Consider the following 331-nt stretch of genomic DNA (forward strand, 5'->3'; position numbering starts at 1 on the left):
ATCTACATTTAAATTTTCCAATTCAATGTTCAAGTAGAGCAACTACCCGATGGAAAACAAAATACATGTTCAAGTATTTCAATTAGTAATTAACTCCCCACTCTTCTAGTTACGGGGTCAAGAATCTTGACGACCCGGATTAGATTCACAAATCTGGTAATAATCATCAGGATCAGCAGAGTACGATAGAGGGTAATACTTGATAGCTATGAAGCATCGACACGCCGAAACAAGCCCCGAGTCCATGTCTGACGCGTGTCGGACGCGGACATGCGTTCGACACGCGTCGAACACGCGGTCAACGCCGCCGACACGCGTCAACGCCTCGACA

At 46.2% G+C, this 331-nt stretch overlaps 1 protein-coding gene across 1 annotated transcript in view; it reads right to left on the reverse strand.

The window, feature by feature from the left end:
* The window catches only part of LOC109826603 (serine/threonine-protein kinase prpf4B), a 9275-nt gene that overhangs the window by 500 nt on the left and 8444 nt on the right, over positions 1-331 (reverse strand). The window lies entirely within an intron of this gene.

The sequence above is a fragment of the Asparagus officinalis genome, chromosome 1 (genome assembly GCF_001876935.1).
Source record: "Asparagus officinalis chromosome 1, Aspof.V1, whole genome shotgun sequence".
NCBI classification, from domain to species: Eukaryota; Viridiplantae; Streptophyta; class Magnoliopsida; order Asparagales; family Asparagaceae; genus Asparagus; species Asparagus officinalis.